Raw genomic sequence first — 21,008 nt, 5'->3', positions numbered from 1 at the left:
TCTCTTTCCTTACTCATTTACTAACTGATAGAGTATTTATTTAGAAATTGTTAGTCATAAAGATTAGGGCAGCTAAAATATAAATAGTAATGAAGAGGTCTTAGGTATTGAAAAGAATAAGGAAAAGCTTATCATGTTTATCTGGGCAAAGAGGCATTTGAAGAAAGTACACTTGGTGAATAGAGTACAAAATCTGGGAAAACATCAGAAATACTGGGCTACTGTCATAATTTTGCCTGTTGTTGAAAGACTAACGCTATCTTGAAAGGAGTTGTACCATTTTGTGGGTTTTTTTAATGAGGAACTTTTCTGTTGTTACTATAACATATTTCGTTCTAGTGCCAGAATTTGGTCACCTCAACTTCCACTAGATCTGTAGTTAGCTTGGATCACATCGGGACTTAACTACTTGAGTCTCCATTGCCTGGGGTTGCAGATCCACTAAAGGGAAAGTGATGGAGGTTAAGCGTTGTATATACTATGGAAGGATAAGAGGTAATGTTGGTTGAGCTTTTGGGGATAGCTTTCTGATTATGGGGGCAACATCAAAGCTAAAACACCATGTCTAGCCTTGGAACTCAGTTAAAATGATGCTGTCATTTGAAATCATGCCACACTAAGATCTAAGGAACTAAAGCTGTTTGTTCTGACCAAAAAGAGGATAGAGGTATAGCAATAATTGATGGAAACAAAAAATGGAAAATACAACATAAAAAATTCCCTAACCATGAAATTGCCTCATGTTCTCCAGAAAATGGTATTTCTTTGCTTTAAAAATGCTGGTTTGAAGCTGTCGCAGAGCGATGCCATATTTACCTAAATTATAGGGACCCTTTAAGTAGCCATTTGTGGAATACAAGAAACTTAGTGTACTTGTAAATTTATACCTGTGACAGCCTGATTCTCACTGCAGAATTCTAGGGGTGAAAAACACCCCCAAACCTTCTAATCCATTCCCTTACTATTGTGGGAAATTGTATATCAGTAAAAGATACAGATTTTACCCTAAAGGGTTTCAATCTAATGAAGCTAACAGTAAACATATGCTGGGTCTGTCCACTAACATCTCAAAATTAGTGTGACTAAAAATGAACTCTTGATTTCCCTTCCAAAACTGTAACTCTCTCATCTGCCTAGCTCAGTAGATGGCATTCCTATTCTTTCTGTTTCTCAGGAAAAAAAATCTTTGAAGTCATGATTGACATTTTTCTTTCTCTCTCACCCCCAGAGCCAGTCCATCACCAAATCCAACCCATTCTAAACATATCCCAACTACTACCCTTGCTTACCACCTTCACTGCTCCCACCCTAGTTCAGGTCTACTTTTTACCAGGATTACCTCCTAGATTTTTACCCAAGTGAAATGAAGACCTATATTCACATGAAAACCTATATGTGAGTATTTACAGTGGCTTTATTCATATTCCTTAAAAACTGGAAACAATCCACATGGCCCTACTCAGCAAAAAAAGGAACAGACTGTTAGCATACACACTACATACCTGAATCTCCAATGCATTATGCTAAGTGAAAGAAGCGAGACTCAAAGTGTGAGTCCATTTATATGACATTCCTGAAGAGGAAAACTACAGAGACAGAAGCAAATCAAGAATTTTTAGGGCTGATTACAAAGCATGAGGAGTTTTTTTGGTATGATGGAACTTTCTTGATTATTATGGTGATTACCCGACTGTACTCATTTCTTAAAACTTGAAAAACTGTAGACTTAACGATGAATCTTATGGTACATAAATTGTATCTTAATTCAGAAAAAAAAAAGAATTCATCGTTAGTAATAGCAAAAGACTTGTCAGTCAGAGTTCAGTGTGGGAAACAGAAACCATTCAAGATATTTTAAACAAGAAGGAATTTTATATTAGGAAAAAAGCTTTGGAAGGGCCTAAGAAGCGATTTTATGTTGGACTTCGGTTGGTGACTTCAGAACAATATAGAACTAATATACTCAGGGCATAATGCTCTGAGACCATCACTGGAGCTATGCTGGAATCCGGAACAAAGCATCTACTGCTGCTGCACTGGTCTCTGGACATCCAGGAAACCACAGAATAGATTCCCACCAGTGAGACCAAAGGGTTAGGAAGCCAGGTCAACAAGCCATTGGTGCTTCTGCTGCTGCCACACTGCTGCTTCTTACCCAAAAAACTGAAAAATGTCCCCTATTTTGTTAATGCTGGAGAGAATTCTCATGTTTTCACCATTGTCCTTGCCAGCAGAGACAAACAAAGAAGACCCCCAAAATCATGTGAAATAAGCAGAACCTAATTGACATCCAGAGCGCTGGCTAATAGAAGAGAGTCTGTAGTTTCCCACATTTTATAATTAAATGGAGGGTGGAGTAAGCCATGCGTCAGTGGTCAGCACAATATCTAAGCTTCCATCAATAAGGGACTGTTTAATGAATTATGATATGTTATACAGTAGATGAAGGATTTACCCAGGTGGTGGGTATTCTGTAAGCTGGAGTATATAATTGCACTGTTGAGTCTTGGTTAATAAATTCTGGTGCTTTAAATATAGAACTCTTACATCTAACTGTACTGAAGTCAATATATTGCAGTTTCTATAATCCTACTTTTAAATTTGTGTAGCAAACATTGCTATTTCTTTAAGATAGTTAAATAACTTCTCTTTTTCAAAATTAATTTGAAAGATTACAGGACAAGTTACGCTTCCTAATATCGAGAATGCCATACATAAATTTAGAAAACAAGAATTTTTCAGAATGGTAAACAATATAGAAGAGATCTTTAACAACTTTCTACGTGAGGCAGATCAGCTACAGATAAAGGACTAAGTTTATATAGAATATGTAGTAGAACACAGCCTTATCTCTTGGCTGTGAAATGCAAATGTTGCCTTCCAAGTGACATGTTCTCAGAGAAATGCCCTGATGGCATCCTCTCACATATCACCTGCGACATAGCTGGTGTACATGCACACTCCTGTGTGTACGTACACCACCAGAATGGGTCTGAGTAGACTCACTGCAAACTTAAAGCTCCAGGGAGAAGTATTTTAGTTCGTGAACACAAGCCTGTTAAGTTCGGCCCTCTCTCACCCCCACAAAATAAAGTTCAAGTTAAAAAGTATCTTTAAATAAAAAATAAGCTATTTTATCTTAAAGTGTACCAGCAATGCGATTAGAGTGAATTGCCTCAGAAACTAAATGGCCAGACTTCCTCTAACAGATTTTAATTATTTTTATAGTTTTTCCCAAATGAAGACTCACAATAGCCATTTTAAGTAAACTAGAGCAACTCTTTCATCTTCATTGCAAGCTTCAGACCCTAAACAAAGCATGAAGCTGGGCAGTGCACTGTTTAATTTTCAGATTGGATTTTTCATTATGTTTTATGATAACTTTTTATTTTTATCAAGTTGCATCTCAGCCTTCTGCTTAGACTCAAGAAGATTCATGGCAAATGATCTGGGTGTTTATTTGGACAAGCATGCAATAAATCAGTCTACTGTTTCAATAAAATGTTATTAATAGAACACATTATTCTGTTCAGTATTATGTTATCTTTAAAATTAAGCAGAACATTAGTGGTAGTGAAACTAGTTTCAATCAATACACTCCTGTAATGAAACCTATTGTATAAGAAACTTCTTTTTAAGGAGGAAAAATGTCCTTAACACAACTACCAACTACCAACTTCTGACTCTAGAGATGGCATTTCACAGTTTCTAAAAATTATTTGGTAGGATTTCTTTGTGTTTGTTTTGGTGTTAAGATAGTTTCCTGAAAGTTACCTTGCAGCAGTTAGTGCATAAATGTTCCTTAAATGATTTTTTTCTTTAATTGAAGAATTTAGTTGGCACTTGACCTGGCAGAGACCCACCCAGGTGTGTGCTTCAGTGAAATTGAGGTCAGAGCTGCTGTTGACACTCAGGAGTATAAGAATTGCCAATTTCTCTTCTGATCATATAGAGGATATAGATTTCAATTTTTCAAAACTCATATAATAATGAGAATTTACTAGGAGTGAGCCCCGATTTAGATCCTCTATCACCCACTCTACTCCCTATTAAAATTTTAGAATGATGGCTTTAAAATTAAAGGTGGCTAAAGTCTCAGGGTGGCACTGCAGTCTTAGGAGAACTTCACTGCACAGGGACTGGCGGGTTGATTCTGCTGCTGTCTTCTGTTTAGATAGCAAAGTGCCTTGAGAAAAGGCTGCTATTTAATAATGCAGTGGGAAATTAAAGACCTTTGAATGTTAAATTGCGTATATTTTCCAGTGGAATATCTCTTAAAACATACTTTATGCTTTTGCTTGGTACACAGTATTGTCATCACACGGCAGTTTAAGGAATCTGGAGACTTGTTGGAATTCCAAGTTTACTCCTTTACTTCTGTCGTTTTATATTTTTAATCTGAATGTAAGAAATAGAGATTATCTTACTGTGGTTTTATTCTCATTAAATTGTTAAGAAGTTGTTGTTTTGGGAGATGAGAGTTATGTTAAGATGAAAAAATAATTATGAAAATCTAAGCCATCATACATATTCTACTGGCTTAGGATAAAGTTTCCATAGTCCATCAGGCAAATAATTTGATCATGTTGCTGTACGACTTTAATAGTAAACAAGTGAGTTCTAATACATTCTTTGAATACCACTGCTAACATTTAAATGCAGATGGTTATCATATTTTTTCATACCAGTAGGAGACTACTTAAAATCTGCGTTGGAGTGAAGCATAAGGTAGCAAGCAGTACACTTGATTCTGGTTTTTATCTTTCTTAGTTCCACCTCAGAACTTTTAAATGCTACATTTCTGAAGGAAGGTTCATTTTTGTGTTATGACTGTGAACACCTGTGAACCACTGGGCTTAATTTGTTTACAGCTGACAGTGATTATGTGTGGAGACTGTGGCAGCAGTTGGCAAGGAGCAACTGACCATTTGGTTATCTCTGCATTGTCTTATTTTTCTTGTTTTCCCCAACATTTTAACATCATCTATGTTTTGTGAGGTTATTTGTAGGTTTTTTTTTTTCCTAGTAGTTTTATCTGGTTTGGTATTAAGGTAATTCTGGCTTCACTAAATGAATTGGAAATTGTTTCTTCCTTTTTCTGTTTTCTATCTTTGTGATATTATAATTTCTTTAATTGACATGGAGGTATTAAGATGTTCTCTTTTGTCTTCAGTCAGTTTTGGTAATTTCTGTCTTTTAAGGGATTTGTACATTTCATAAGTTGTCATATAAGTAGCATGAAGTTGTTCATAATATTCCTTTTTCAACTTGATAATGTCTGTGGCATTGCATCTGTGTGCCCCTTTTTCATTTTTTATTTTGATGATTTGTATCTTTTTTTTTTTAAACATCTTTATTGAAGTATAATTGCCTTACAATGGTGTGTTAGCTTCTGCTTTATAACAAAGTGAATCAGTTATACATATACAATATGTTCCCATTTCTCTTCCCTCTTGCATCTCCCTCCCTCCCACCCTCCCCATCCCACCCCTCTAGGTGGTCACAAAGCACCGAGCTGATCTCCCTGTGCTATGCGGCTGCTTCCCACTAGTTATCTATTTTACATTTGGTAGTGTATATATGTCCATGACACTCTCTTACCCTGTCACATCTCACCCCACCCCCTCCCCATATCCTCAAGTCCATTCTCTAGTAGGTCTGTGTCTTTATTCCCGTCTTGCCACTAGGTTCTTCATGGCCTTTTTTTTTTTTTTCCCTTAGATTCCGTATATATGTGTTAGCATACTGTATTTGTTTTTCTCTTTCTGACTTACTTCACTCTGTATGACAGACTCTAACTCCATCCACCTCATTACAAATACCTCCATTTCATTTCTTTTTATGGCTGAGTAATATTCCATTGTATATATGTGCCACATCTTCTTTATCCATTCATCTGTCGATGGACATTTAGGTTGCTTCCATGTCCTGGCTATTGTAAATAGAGCTGCAATGAACATTTTGGTACATGACTCTTTTTGACCTATGGTTTTCTCAGGGTATATGCCCAGTATTGGGATTGCTGGGTCGTATGGTAGTTCTATTTGTAGTTTTTTAAGGAACCTCCATACTGTTCTCCATAGTGGCTGTATCAATTTACATTCCCACCAACAGTGCAAGAGTGTTCCCTTTCCTCCACACCCTCTCCAGCATTTATTGTTTCTAGATTTTTTGATGATGGCCATTCTGACCGGTGTGAGATGATATCTCATTGTAGTTTTGATTTGCATTTCTCTAATGATTAATGATGTTGAGCATTCTTTCATGTGTCTGTAGGCCATCTGTATATCTTCTTTGGAGAAATGTCTATTTAGGTCTTCTGCCCATTTTTGGATTGTGTTGTTCGTTTTTTTGTTATTGAGCTGCATGAGCTGCTTGTAAATCTTGGAGATTAATCCTTTGTCAGTTGCTTCATTTGCAAATATTTTCTCCCATTCTGATGGTTGTCTTTTGGTCTTGTTTATGGTTTCCTTTGCTGTGCAAAAGCTTTTAAGTTTCATTAGGTCCCATTTGTTTATTTGTGTTCTTATTTCCATTTCTCTGGGAGCTGGGTCAAAAAGAATCTTGCTGTGATGTATGTCATAGAGTGTTCTGCCTATGTTTTCCTCTAAGAGTTTGATAGTGTCTGGCCTTACACTTAGGTCTTTAATCCATTTGGAGTTTATTTTTGTGCATGGTGTCAGGGAGTGTTCTAATTTCATACTTTTACATGTACCTGTCCAATTTTCCCAGCACCACTTATTGAAGAGGCTGTCTTTTCTCCACTGTATATGCTTGCCTCCTTTATCAAAGATAAGGTGACCATATGTGTGTGGGTTTATCTCTGGGCTTTCTATCCTGTTCCATTGATCTATATTTCTGTTTTTGTGCCAGTACCAAACTGTCTTGATTACTGAAGCTTTGTAATATAGTCTGAAGTCAGGGAGCCTGATTCCCCCAGCTCCATTTTTCGTTCTCAAGTTTGCTTTGGCTATTCGGGGTCTTTTGTGTTTCCATACAAATTGTGAAATTTTTTGTTCTAGTTCTGTGAAAAATGCCAGTGGTAGTTTGATAGGGATTGCATTGAATCTGTAGATTGCTTTGGGTAGTAGAGTCATTTTCACAATGTTGATTCTTCCAATCCAGGAACATGGTATATCTCTCCATCTATTTGTATCATCTTTAATTTCTTTCATCAGTGTCTTATAATTTTCTGCACACAGGTCTTTTGTCTCCTTAGGTAGGTTTATTCCTAGATATTTTATTCTTTTTGTTGCAATGGTAAACGGGAGTGTTTTCTTAATTTCACTTTCAGATTTTTCATCATTAGTGTATAGATATGCAAGAGATTTCTGGGCATTAATTTTGTATCCTGCTACTTTACCAAATTCATTGATTAGCTCTAGGAGTTTTCTGGTAGCATCTTTAGGATTCTCTATGTATAGTATCATGTCATCTGCAAATAGTGACAGCTTTACTTCTTCTTTTCCGATTTGGATTCCTTTTATTTCTTTGTCTTCTCTGATTGCTGTGGCTAACACTTCCAAAACTATGTTGAATAATAGTGGTGAGAGTGGGCAACCTTGTCTTGTTCCTGATCTTAGTGGAAATGGTTTCAGTTTTTCACCATTGAGGACAATGTTGGCTGTGGGTTTGTCATATATGGCCTTTATTATGTTGAGGAAAGTTCCCTCTATGCCTACTTTCTGCAGGGCTTTTATCATAAATGGGTGTTGAATTTTGTCGAAAGCTTTCTCTGCAGCTATTGAGATGATCATATGGTTTTTCTCCTTCAATTTGTTAATATGGTGTATCACATTGATTGATTTGCGTATATTGAAGAATCCTTGCATTCCTGGGATAAACCCCACTTGATCATGGTGTATGATCCTTTTAATGTGCTATTGGATTCTGTTTGCTAGTATTTTGTTGAGGATTTTTGCATCTATGTTCATCAGTGATATTGGCCTGTAGTTTTCTTTCTTTGTGACATCTTTGTCTGGTTTTGGTATCAGGGCGATGGTGGCCTCATAGAATGAGTTTGGGAGTGTTCCTCCCTCTGCAATATTTTGGAAGAGTTTGAGAAGGATAGGTGTTAGCTCTTCTCTAAATGTTTGATAGAATTCACCTGTGAAGCCATCTGGTCCTGGGCTTTTGTTTGTTGGAAGGTTTTTAATCACAGTTTCAATTTCAGTGCTTGTGATTGGTCTGTTCATATTTTCTATTTCTTCCTGGTTCAGTCTCGGCAGTTTGTGCATTTCTAAGAATCTGTCCATTTCTTCCAGGTTATCCATTTTATTGGCATAGAGTTGCTTGTAGTAATCTCTCATGATCTTTTGTATTTCTGCAGTGTCAGTGGTTACTTCTCCTTTTTCATTTCTAATTCTATTGATCTGAGTCTTCTCCCTTTTTCTCTTGATGAGTCTGACTAATGGTTTATCAATTTTGTTTATCTTCTCAAAGAACCAGCTTTTAGTTTCATTGATTTTTGCTATTGTTTCCTTCATTTCTTTTTCATTTATTTCTGACCTGATCTTTATAATTTCTTTCCTTCTGCTGGCTTTGGGGTTTTTTTGTTCTTCTTTCTCTAATTGCTTTAGGTGCAAGGTTAGGTTGTTTATTCGAGATATTTCCTGTTTCTTGAGGTAGGCTTGTATTGCTATAAACTTCCCTCTTAGCACTGCTTTTGCTGCGTCCCATAGGTTTTGGGTCGTCGTATCTCCATTGTCATTTGTTTCTAGGTATTTTTTGATTTCCCCTTTGATTTCTTCAGTAATCACTTCGTTATTAAGTAATATATTGTGTAGCCTCCATGTGTTTGTATTTTTTACAGATCTTTTCCTGTAATTGATATCTAGTCTCATAGCGTTGTGGTCGGAAAAGATACTTGATACTATTTCAATTTTCTTAAATTTACCAAGGCTTGATTTGTGACCCAAGATATGATCTATCCTGGAGAACGTTCCATGAGCACTTGAGAAAAATGTGTATTCTGTTGTTTTTGGGTGGAATGTCCTATAAATATCAATTAAGTCCATCTTGTTTAATGTATCATTCAAAGCTTGTGTTTCCTTATTTATTTTCATTTTGGATGATCTGTCCATTGATGAAAGCGGGGTGTTAAAGTCCCCTACTATGATTGTGTTGCTGTCGATTTCCCCTTTTATGGTGTATCTTTTTTTTCTTGATCAATCTTACTGATTTTTTAACAAAACAGCTTTTATTAGATTTTCTCTATTGTTTGTTTTCTATATCATTTATTTCTGGCCTTATGTTAATTTTTCCTTCTATTTATTTCAGTTTTTTTTTTTTATTTCAGTTTTAATTTGCATTTCTTTTTTCTAACTTCCAAGATTGACATTTAGATCATTTGTTTGGGACTTTATTCTTTTCATTTAAAGTTACAAATTTACACATTTAAACATTTAAAGTTCTAAACATTTAATGTTATAAATTTCCCTCTGAGAACTCCTTTACCTGCATCCCACACTTTCTTATGTTGTGCTTTTTTTTTTTTCAAAATATTTTCTAATTCCCTTTGTGGTTTCCTCTTTGAATAGTTTATAATCATGTATAAATTTTTCTTAATTTCAAATTTTTGCAGATTTCTCAGATAGCTTTCTGACATTTATTTCTAATTTAATTCCTCTGTGTCAGAAAATGGAGTCTCCACAATTTCAATATGTTGAAATTATTGAGACTTGTTTTATATCCTGTGATACGACCTATCTTGCTGAATATTTCATCCACATGTAAAACTAACCTAATCTACAATTATTGGATGGAGTAGTCAGTATACAGCAATAGGGTCAATGTTTTTATAGTATTTGTTCAGGTCTTCTATATACTTACTGATTTGGGATCTGTTTTTTCCGCCATTAACTGAGAGCTTTGAAAGCTCCAAATATGATTATGGATTTATTTTTCTTTTTATTTCTATCTTTCCTTCACATATTTTGAATTTCAGTTATCAGATGCCTTTGCATTTAGGATTATAATGTCTTCTTGGTGCATTAAGTTCTTTCATTTTGTAACATGCTTCTTTATCCCTGATAATATTACTTGTTCTGAAATACCTTGTATGATATTAATATAGCCACTCCAGCTTTCTTATAATTAGAATTTGTAGAGTATATTCTTTTCCATCCTTCTAGTTTTCCCTATCTTTGTCTTTATAATTAAAGTAGGGTTCTCATAGTTGGATTTGGCATGTAGTTGGCTTTGGTTTATAATCCTATCTGACATCCCTGGCTTTTTATTGGAGTGTTAGTATCTTTTACACTTGACTAATTATCCAATATAGTTGGGTTTAAATCTACCATCTTGTAATTTATTTTCTATTTTTCACCAATTTTTCAGTTTTTCTTTAGTTTTTCCTGCCTTTTTTTTTTATTAATTTTTATTGGAGTATGGTTGCTTTATAATGTTGTATTAGTTTCTTCTGTACACCAAAGTGAATCAGCTGTATATATACATATGTCCCCCCTTCTTTCCCATTTAGGTCACCACAGAGCGCTGAGTAGAGTTCCCTGTGCTATACAGTAGGTTCTCATTAGTTATCTATTTCATAATAGTAATGTATATATGTCAACAGTTTTAGCATTATCTCTACTTGCGGCTCATTTTTTTGTTTTTGTTTTCTTTTCTTTTCTTTTTTGCCTCTTTGATCAGGTCTTTATTCAGAATTAGCTGTCTGAAATGATCTGACCTTTATGGAATGCACAAATTTAAGTTTATGCAGCAGGCTTCTTTTCTTCTGTGGTGGGTTTCTTTTCTGTGGGCTTCTTTTCAGCTGGTGTTTTTTTGGTCACTGCAGCCTTTTTCCCCACAAAAGGCTTCTTCTTAACACCAGCAGCCTTCTTTCCTTTCTTCTCCACCACAGGCTTCTTGCCTGGAACCACTTCCTCATCTGATTTGGCTGCTAATGCTGCTGCTGCCTTATCCATCCAGAGTTTGTGACTCTTCTCCTAGAGAAGAATTATGTCCATCCAGTGCATGGTCTTTGCATATGGGTTTAGCTTCAGCGTGATTCTCAGATTTTTCAGTGGATTCTTCTTCTGGACTCACAGATGAATCTGTGTGGTGTTCTGAGGGCTCTTTGGATCTCTGGGCTTTTCAAGTTTCTGCAAAGGTCTGTTTTGAGCATCTTGCACATGGGAAGGTTGTAGTTGCTCTTGAAGGAAGCAGCTTCATGCCAAATGCCATACAGATCATCTTACTTGTGGAAAGTACTTTCAGTACAAATGCGGAAATGTCCCATGTGCTCATCAGGAGTAAGTTGCAAGATGTTCAGTTTGCTTACACTAAGCAGAGTAATTCCAGGGATGTTTCTGAAGGCCTCAATGATACCATTGTCCTCATTATAGATGATGCAGGGTTCCCTACCCTGGATATGACACAGTTTCTCATTTTGCCTTTGCCAGCTCTCATTTGCTGTGAGCCATAGACCTTTTTGAAATCATTCCAGGCCTTAAATTTCTTAAGAAGCAAAACAGCCTCCTTGTTCTTCTTGTAGCATTCAGCTTTATCTTCAGCCACCAAAGGAAGTTCAGGAACTTCCTCAATACAATGACTTTTAGACATAACCAGTGCTGATAAGACCGAGGCATCCAGGGCAGAGCAGATGGCATATCACTTCTGTGTTGTGTTCACTCTGCGGTGCCAATGTTGCTAGGTTCTGGTTGGCCCAAACATGTGGCCCCCATGATACATATTTCCAAAGGCACCCTGGCCAGAACAGTCAGTCCAACTGCCTCGAACCCTGGAAACTTGAGCCAGAGCCTAGCCAGCACCCAAAGACTCAGCACTGGTTTGATGACCTGCTAATTCATTGACAGCATAGGACTGTCTGCTGTGTTTGTGCAAGTTGGTGTGAACAGAGTTCACAATATCTGGTTGAGCAGGAGCCTTGAACACAGCAGGTAAAGTGACATTTATGCCAGATGACTCCTCCTTTTAAGAGAACACTGATATCAGTGATTGAGCACACGCCATGGCAGCGAGAGGAGAAGACTACGCTCCTCTCAACCTGGCGGCTCCCATGGGAAAAGCTTGGGCTCATTATGTTTGTTTTAGGTAAATTTTAAATAAGAAAAAATATCGCTTATATTTCCATTTTCTGGAAGTCTTTATTCGTTTGTTTCCAAGTTTCCATTTAGTATTTTATTTATACCTGAAGATATATGTTTGTTTGTTTGTTTATGGCCATACAGATTATCTGGTAATAAATTCTTTTATCTTTTGTTTGTGTGAAAATATCTATTTCACTTTCAATTTTAAAGGAAATTTTTATACAGTTCTGGCTTAGCAGTGTGTTTTTGTTTTCTATTCACCACTTTCAAAATATTCTATAATTTCTTCTGGTTGGTATGTTTTTTTCTAATGAGCTTTTTAAATAAGATTTATTCTTATTCTGTTCCTTTGTATGTCATGTGTTTTTTAATCTTCCTGCTCAAGAAATTTCTATCACTAGTTTTTAGCAAGTTGATAACGGTGTCCCTTGGTGTTCTTTGTGTTTCTCTGCTTGAGTTTCATTGAGCTTCTTGGGTCTGTGGGTTTATAGATTTTATTAAATTTAATATTTTAAATCATTATTTCTTCAAATATTTTTTCTATCTTCACCTCTGCTGTCACTGCAATTACATGTATCACTTGTATCATTCCACAAGTTACTAAGGCTTTGTTCCCCAATCTTAATTTTTTTCTCTATGTGTTTCATTTTGGATAGTGTCTATTTCTGTGTCTTCAAGTTCCTTAAACAACATCTAATCTCCTGAAACTTTTACTTCATGGGGTGAACATTTTAGATTTGTCATTTTTCATCTATTGACTATCATTTTGTTATTTTTTATATCTTATTATTATGTTCATGTTTTTCTTTAAATCTTTAATTATGTTGGGCTTATTTATAATAGATTTTTTTAAATCCTCATATGCTAATTTCATCATTTGTCACTTCTGGTTTTTTTCCTCTTGATTGACAAGTCAAATTTCATCATATGTCTTGTAATTTTTCTTGGCTGTTCGTTAGTGTGTATGTTACATTAATGAGTATCTAGATTTTGTTGTCTTCCTTTATAGAGTGTCCTAGTGGGCATTTAAGTTATTGGTAGATCTTGACTTCTTAGAGGCTTATGTTTAGGCTTTATTAGGACTAGTCTGTAGGCTAGATTTTTCTCTAACAACCATTTAGTTAGCTCTTTCTGGGTTCTCAATAGGACTGAGTATCCTGGGATCAGCTATGACGCTCTCATTCTGACTGGTCAAAACTTGTACACCTCCCTGTTCTGTGTGACTTCTGGGAATTGTTTTACTTCCAACTCCCTGGTTGTTTTCTTCCCAGGCTATCGCAGTTTAACTCTACACATGTGCAGTCTTGGCATTTAGCAAAAACTCAAACGGGCCTATGTGCCGATTACTCAACTATTTTTCTGAATAGCTCTCTCTTCTCTGGGACTCTGTTCTGTAACTTCTGGCCACCTCAGCCTCCCTGAACTCCGATCTCTGTCTCCGTAATTCACCAAGACTTTTGTGTTCTGCTTAGGACTACCCTCCCTCTAGCATAGTCTGGAATGTTTGTCCAAACAGAAATGCAGGGCCATTGTATGGCTTAGCTCATTTGTTTGCCTTCTTCCAGGGATCATATACCTTTACTACCTGTTGTCCAATGTCTGAAAACAGTTGTTTTATATATTTTTTCTAGTTTGTAGTGGGCAGGTAAGTGTATCCCCCTCTGTAATACCCCAAAATGGAAATTTTCATTGAAACTATCTTTTAAATGTAGTTTTTAAATTTTAGCATACAAATTTAATGGTATTCTTAAGAAAACAAAGAGGCTTTATGGGAGGGAGAAAGTGTATTGTGAGCATAACAAATGCACAGTAACAAAAACTTATAGGAGATATAGTATTGAATTTTTTTGCTCTTTTAAAGAAGGTAAAAATATAACCTTATGGACCAAAAAAATACTTAAATGAGAAAATTTAAGGGAAGAGAAGATACATTGTTTTCAGATTTATTGTAACTTGTAATTAAAGCCCAAATTGATGTGTAATAGGAATCTTGTAAAGAATACTTATTTTGAGGGTCCAAAGTAATAAAAGAGAAATAGAGATTTAAATAAGAACTACAGAAATATAAATATCTGGCTATCACGCTGGAAACCAAACTTCATGGTTTTGGCTCTAGATTCAGTTACTTTGGGCATGTCTTTGAGCTTTATTAACATCTCCTTATATGAATCAGATTTAACTCTTAATAAAAATGAACTTTGGGGACTTCCCTGGTGGCGCAGTGGTTAAGAATCCGCCTGCCAATGCAGGACACTCGAACCCGTGTCCTGGTCTGGGAAGATCCCACATACCACAGAGCAACTAAGCCCGTGCACCACAACTACTGAGCCTGCGCTCTAGAACCCGCGAGCCACAGCTACTGAGCCCGTGCGCCACAGCTACTAAAACCCGTGCGCCTAGAGCCCATGCTCTGCAATAAGAGAAGCCAACGCAATGAGAAGCCCACACACCGCAACCAAGAGTAGACCCCGCTTGCCACAACTAGAGAAAGCCCGCGCGCAGCAGCAAAGATTCAACACAGCCAAAAAGAAAATAAAATAAATAAATAATTCTCTTTAAAAAAATAAAATAAAATAAACTGTGACTTCACCCACTAAAAGGTGCTCTATCAGATATATCCCATGTGCCTTCTGTATGATGCAGTACTTTGTGAAAATCTGTTAATACCCTGAAAGGACAGAGAAATGAAATGTAGTTACGGATAGGTTAATAATCCTCTGCATCCCAAAGGTTTATGTGTGTTCTTGTCATAAGTAGATTTGGTCTTAAAATAAAAGCAAATTCAGATAAGGTAGGAAGTAGAAAATTTAATCAACATTGTTGAACAAAAGAGCTGAATGAGGTTCATCTGGTACTGTGCAGGACTAAAAGATGCTGAAAAGTAATGGATATAAAATAAGCATAAAGGGGAGAGCAAAAGGAGTGAAAAGAACTCCAAATATATTTTTCTTCTATTAGTTACATATAGACCACACAGAGACTTTTGAGAAAAAGATACTTCATGGACAGAAGGTACCTACTTTAATGGGAAAGAATTATTTGTTCCAGTATTCACAAAAAGAGGATAAATAATAAATGTTTAGGTATAAACCAGTCATAGAGGAGGAGACCAGAGCAGGAAAGGAAATTGTGTTTGGCCCATTGTATGAGGTAAGGGAATGAAAAATATCTGAACACTGACTTCCCACAGCCAGATGGAACACAGTCATCAAGTCAGGAGGCATTTGGTAGCACAGTGGTTCTCAAAATGTGTCTCCTAGACCAGCAGCATCAGCATCACTGGGGAAATTTTCTAAAAATGCAGATCCTCAGGACCCAACTCACACCTACTGAATTAGAAACTCTGGCAGTGGGACCCAGAAATCTGCATTTTTAACAAGCCCTCCAGGTGATTCTTATGAACACGAAAGTTGGAGAATTTTTGTGCTAGTGTGATGGAAATAAATGTCTTCTGTTAATCAAACTGCTGGTGAGTCCTATCACATGCAGCGTTTTATAAATACATCTTCCTGAATTATCTTCTTGGTACAGATAGGTTAGAAATATTTTCTGTCTGAAGAAATGATCAGTGTGCTTAATCACACAAGTATTAGAAAACAGGAAAAGTCTATAAGATGGAAACTGACAAGTCTTTTTCTTTGTCATCACTTTTATCCATTCTTTATGTCCTTTTTCTATGATTTTTCTGTGTAGATAGAAGGATTTAAACTAATTTTGGTTTGGAGTGAGGTAATCAAATATGCAACTTTTAGCACAAAAATGAGTCCTTTGAGCTTAAAATAGTTTTTAAAAACCTGTATGAACTGTACTAAAGTGTTATTTTTTCAATGTTGCTCTTCCTTTCCTCTCTACTCTTCTCTGCTCCCCTCTGTTCCTCTCTACTTCTCCATGTTGCCTCAGCTTTCTCCCCTCTGCCTTTCCCTCAAAGTATGCCTTCTGAGGAGAAGAGAGATTCTGTGTCAGGTTTGGGTTTACGAATATTAGGATGGTCTTATGTTAATGGCTGTTTCTGTTTTCTTAATGGTGCCAAAAAAATTCTCACTCTGTTTTGTAAGCACTTGATTGCAGGTGTGTTTGGTGCTGCCTAGCAACTTTGGCTGCCCTGTGGAAGAAATCACACTTGGTCAGAGTGATTTCCAGAAAGCATTGAAAGGCAACATTGTAACAACTAAGGAAAATGCCTTTCTTGCAGACTAAAGTAGGCTGATTTAGCAGTCTTTCATAGCCAAGTTAACAAACATGTACAGTTGTTTATTTGTATTTCCAAGAAATATATTAAATATCTTATGGATTAGCAGCCACTTTATGCTGGACACCCATTGCACCAACCTGAAAAATATTAACTGGGAGAGGAACTATAACTATGACTAATATTATACTAATGAGCAAGACTTCCAGGTTTGAATACTTCTTGGGAAGAAGCCGATTGTCCTGTCCTCGCTAAGAGATTAATCAAAATCACGTTGACTGTGGTGCCATTTAAATCACTAGGTGTTTAGGACTTGGCTAATAAGCCTGATAGACTGGAGATGCTGTCTGTGCCTACCCAAGTTGTGCCAGGCTTCCTAGGTGAGACTTATTGGTGGAAGCCCTTTACATACAGGTCATTTAGACACATCAGCTGTGTTGAACAGATGATGGCATGCACAGATATTCCATACAATTTGACTTGTTTAGTTCTTGTTGAGATGTGTAGAAACATGAAGACTGTTGCGAGTAGGCCAGTCTGTGCTCACAGGTACCTGCTTTTTGTATTGGGTTGGCCAAAAAGTTCTTTCAGGTTTTCCTGTAAGATGTTATGGGAGACCCGAACGAACTTTTTGGCCAATCCAATATTTGGACTCATTGCCAAGAGTAACGACCTGGTTTAAATGCCTGGGTCCACTCCCTTCCATCCCACGTGAAAAGTGCTGTGAGAATTCAGGTTTGTGTTGTTGCTACCCATACCCCTTCCCTCTTCTCCACAGCAGCATCTTAGGACAGTTTTCTGTGAGCAGGGCTTCTCCTACTTGCTAGACTTAGTCTAAAGAACTAATTTAAGTTTTTGTGCTCTTTAGACTGTTTCAAGCTTAAATAATCATCCTAATCATGACCTCAGCCAAAATATGTCCAAAAGTTATCAGTATACAGTCTATCATAATGATTTTCAGGCCCTAAAGAAACTGTGTATTATAAATTGTGCAGTGATTAATTTTTGATTTGAGTATTCATCATCACTCCCTCTCAGCAGTGAAGTAAGCAACATCTGCCCCACTTGTATTTTTTGTTGTCATTATAGTTAACTTTACCTCTTTCCACCTATTTTCTACAAATTGTATTGTTCTCTAATTGTATATTGCCATAAGTATTTAGGGCATTGTGTAATAAATCTCTCCCAAAGCAAATTACTTTTCAGCCAATAGGCTCTAAAGGCCCATCTGAAACAAGATGAAGTGTGGATCTCCTGTATTAATGACATGTTGTCTATCATAGCAGAAGGGACCTTGTAAAGAAATCTTGAGGCAAGTAAAAGAAGTGGAAAGGGTTCATTGAGCCTCTATCATTCACCCCAATTATTCTTCATCAAAAAGCCTGATTTTTATTGTCTTTCTACTACTTAAAAAATGACAAATGACCTTGTAATTAGTTTGTTTACTAATTTGTCTCTTTCCACTAAAATGTGGATTTTCATTACAGCAGGCTCATTATGTTTGATGGTTCCACAGTACCTAGATCAGTATTTAGTACAAGGTATGCATTAAGTAAATGTTAGTGAATGAATGAATGTTGTCTTTTTATTATAAAATTCACCCATTTTAAAGGTGAATGATGCTGATAAATTTATAGAATATACAACCATCACACAATCCAGTTTTATAACATTCAACCAGCATTGGTCCATTAAGGACCATGCCTGCTGAAGGATCCCTCATGCCCTGTTGCAGTCATTCCTATTACTACCCTCAGCCCTAGGCAACCACTAATCTGCTTTCTGTCTCTATGCATTTGCCTTTTCTGGACATTTCATATAAATAGGGTTGTACAATAGAGAGCCATTTGCATTTGGTTTCTTTCCCTTAGCATCATTTTTTGAGGTTCATCCATGTTGGAGCGTGTATCAGTAGTTTGCTTCTTTTTATTGCTGAATACTGTTCCATTTTATAGATATACCACATTTGGTTTCACAGTTCACCAGTTAATAGAGATTTGGAATGTTCCCAGTTTTTGGCTATTATGAACAGTGTCGTCGTGCACATTTGTGTTACAAGTGTTTATGTGGACATATGTTTTCATTTCTCTTGGATAGGTACCTAGGAGAGAAATTGCTGGGTAGTATGGTAATTTTATGCTTAATTTTTGAAGAAATTACTAAACTGTTTCCCAAATGGCCATAGCATTTTACATTCTCACCAACAGTATATATGAATTCCATTTTCTCCAACTCCTCATTTTCTATATTTTTGATTATCACCATTAGAGTAGATGTGAAGTACTTTCTCTCTTTGGTTTTAACAGGCTATTCACTTTATTTATTTTTATTTTTATTTTTTTAATTAATTATTTTTGGCTGTGTTGGGTCTTCATTGCTGCGTGCGGGCTTTCTCTAGTTGCAGCGAGCAGGGGCTACTCTTCGTTGTGGTGCGCGGGCTTCTCAATGCAGTGGCTTCTCTTGTTGCAGAGCACGGGCTCTAGGCGCGCAGACTTCAGTAGTTGTGGCACGCGGGCTCAGTAGTTGTAGCTCACGAGCTCAAGAGCACAGGCTCAGTAGTTGTGGCACACGGGCTTAGTGGCTCTGTGGCATGTGGGATCTTCCCAGACCAGGGCTCGAACCCATGTCTGCCTGTATTGGCAGGTGGATTCTTAATCACTGCGCCACCAGGGAAGTCCCAGGCTACTCACTTTAGCTTTCCTAATGTTTAATAATGATGAGCATCTTTTCATATGGTTATTATCCATTTGTATGTCTTCATTGGTTAAAGGCCTATATCTTTTGCCCATTTATTTACCCATTTTTAAATTGAGTTATTTTTCTCATGGAAAAAAAATCCTTGTGTAAGTGGAGCCACACAGTTCAAACCCTGTGTTGTTCAAGGGTAAAACTGATGTTTGTATATGGATCTTGTATTTTGTGACCTTGCTGAACTAACTATTCTAGTAGTTTTTCTGTTTTGTTTGTAGATTCCTCAGTATTTTCCACATAAAGGATCATGACGTCTACAAATAAGTTTTCCTTTCTTTCCATAATGTCTTTTTTTTTTTTTTTACTTTATTGCACTGACTAGAACTTTTAGTATACTGTTGACTTGAAGAGATGACAGTGGACATGCTTATTTTGTTTCTGATCTTTTACCATTAAGTACTCTTAAATAAAACCTATAGCTATAGATTTTTTTATAGATACTGTTTATCAAGTTAAGAAAGTTCTCTTCCTAGTTTGCTGAGAGTCTTTATTGTGAATGGTTGTTGAATTTTGTCAAACGTTTTTTCTGCTTCTGTTGAGATAATTGTATGGTTTTTTGTTTTTGTTTTTCATTCTATGAATACACTGTATTACTTGAATTGATTTTTTTTTATGTTAAGCCAACCTTACATTCCTGAAATAAATCTCACTTGATCATTGTCTATAAGTTCTTTTATCTTATGTGAGATTTGGTTTACTAATATTTTGTTGATGATATTTAGGTCTACATTCTTAAAGAGATTGATCCTTGTTTTTCTTAAGATATCTTTGGCTTGATATTATCGTAATACTAGTCTCATAGAATGTGTTGAGAAGTGTTTCCTCCTCTATTTCCTAAAAGTTTGTGAATGGGTGTTATTATTTCTTTATATATTTGAGAGAATTAATCAGTGAAGCCATCTGGGCCTGAACTTTCCTTTGTGGAAAGATTTTTTTATTACTAGTTCAGTTTCCTTATTAGTTATGAGTTCTATTAGTTTTCTATTTATGTGTCACAAATTATAATAAACTTAGCACTTTAAAACAACATTCATTGATTATTTCACAGTTCTGTAGGTCACAGGCCTGGTTGATCTTGATGGGGTTCTCTGCTGAGTGTCCCACAAGGCTGAAATGAAGGGGTCCCCTGGCCTGGGCTCTCCTGTGGACACTCTGAAGAAGAATCCACTTCCTAACTCATTCAGGTTTTGGTATAATTCAGGTACTTGCAATGTAGGACTAAGGTCCCCTTTTCCTTGCTTACTGTCATCTGGGGGCCACTCTCAGCTTTGACAGGCTGCCCACATTTCTAATCACCTGGGCCTGTTCATCTTCAAGCCAACAACAGCATGTTGATTTCTTCTTGTTTTTTCAAATCTCTTTGACTTCCCCTTCTTCTACCAGCTGAAGAAAACTTTCCTTTTAAAGCACTTCTATGATTAGATTAGACCCATCCAGATGATCTTTCTTTTGCCATATAACATGACATAATCATAGTAGTAACACCTTTTGACTTCTTGGATCCATGATTTATTTAGACATGCATTAATTTTTAAACATTTGAATTCCCAAATTATTTTCTGTTGTTGGTTTCTGATTTAAATTCATTATGTACAGGAAATATATTTCACATAATTTCAATCCTTTGAAATTTGTTAAGATTTGTTTTAAGCTCTAGCAAAAAAAATTGTTTTCCCGAAGAATGTTTCATATGATTTCTACTGTTGTTAGATAGAATGTTCTATAGATATCAGGTCAGATTGGTTGACTTATCGTTCTTTTATGTTTTTGCTGATTTTCTGTTTAGTTATTCCTCCTTGTGTTGAAAATGGAGTATTGAAGTCTCCCATTTCTTATTATTAAATTGTTTATTTCTCCCTCAGTTTTTTTCAAGTTTTGATTCATGTGCCTTGAGAATTCAGCTGTTAGGTTCATATACATTTATAATCATTGTTTTTCTTATAAATTTATCATTTTATCAATAGGAAATGTCCTTCATCGCTAGTAATGTATTTTACTTAAAGATATTAGCATAGCTA

The 21,008-nt window shown here is 36.2% G+C and overlaps 1 protein-coding gene and 1 pseudogene across 18 annotated transcripts in view; one reads left to right on the top strand and one right to left on the bottom strand.

The window, feature by feature from the left end:
* KIAA1328 overlaps window positions 1-21,008 on the top strand; it is a 382,354-nt gene that overhangs the window by 180,296 nt on the left and 181,050 nt on the right. The window lies entirely within an intron of this gene.
* Window positions 10,486-12,353, bottom strand: LOC309610858 (large ribosomal subunit protein uL4 pseudogene; annotated as a pseudogene). Its single transcript has one exon. The product of its transcript is annotated as a large ribosomal subunit protein uL4 pseudogene (transcript).

The sequence above is a fragment of the Balaenoptera borealis genome (genome assembly GCF_965194805.1).
Source record: "Balaenoptera borealis genome assembly, chromosome: 14".
Taxonomy (NCBI): Eukaryota; Metazoa; Chordata; class Mammalia; order Artiodactyla; family Balaenopteridae; genus Balaenoptera; species Balaenoptera borealis.
Note: the sequence above shows the minus strand (reverse complement) of the source record. Positions and strands in the feature narration are given on the sequence as shown.